This window comes from Grammomys surdaster, unplaced genomic scaffold, assembly GCF_004785775.1.
Source record: "Grammomys surdaster isolate TR1022 unplaced genomic scaffold, NIH_TR_1.0 213, whole genome shotgun sequence".
NCBI lineage: Eukaryota > Metazoa > Chordata > Mammalia > Rodentia > Muridae > Grammomys > Grammomys surdaster.
The window spans coordinates 6158066-6159025 of NW_021604658.1; positions in this window are offsets into that span (position 1 = coordinate 6158066).

A 960-nucleotide genomic window follows, 5' to 3' on the forward strand; every position below is an offset into this window, starting at 1 on the left:
CCTTCCTTCCTTCCTTCCTTCCTTCCTTCCTTCCTTCCTTCCTTCCTTCCTTCTTTCCTTTCCTCCTTCCTCTTATTCTTCCCCTCTTTCTTCTCCTTCAAAAAATGTCATTGGGATTTGATAAGGGTTGTCCTGAATCTGTTGATCAGTGTGTACTGTATGTACCTACACATTGGCAGATGGCAGAGATGCTGGTTACTGCAGGGCACACACATGGAGGTACTGTGAGCATTCATGATTCAGTCTGTGCACATTCCTTCAGATAGAGAAAGAGCAGGGGCAAGGAACACCACAATGTATCTTGGGCACTTTGTATAGCAGTGTCTGATAAAGAACTCAGGCTAGGGTGTGGCAAGGAGCTTTCTAGAGCAGCACTCTAGGCCCTTTGCTGATGTTTTTTCCTCCTTTGTAGGAATAATGGTTGTCCTGGAAACAGACCTTCCCCATCCAGGGCCACAGCTTGCCTCTCCTCCCTGGAACTGTTTTAGCCCCAGGGAAAAAAACTCAGGTTTGGGAATGAAAGTCTGAGCTTGTGCCCCAGGGCTGTTCCTCATGGGCTGGGTGACCCTGACAAGGGATTTCTTATCGTTGGGCTTTCATTTTCACTCTTGCAGCAATAAATGAGTGAGTTGGACCTGGCAAACTTAAAGGGTCCTTTGAGTTTTCTGTCTTCTGCTTGGCAATGCAAAATCTAGAAGTCTGGAATGCTTGGAAGGTTGGGCCCAAGCTTACCCATATTACAAGCCAGTAATGTCCCCCATTCCTACCAAAAAATCCTGCCCATGTTTCAGAACATTCATACATCATTGCTAAAGGTCTGTCTGCCCCCGGGGGCTAGTAACATGTGGTTTGTTTGTAAGACATAAATTTAAATTGATCACTCTTTGATGACCATTTGAATAATTTTTCACTTTTTCTCCTTGTTCACTCTTTTCAATTTAGGGGGTGCCTTTTCCTCAG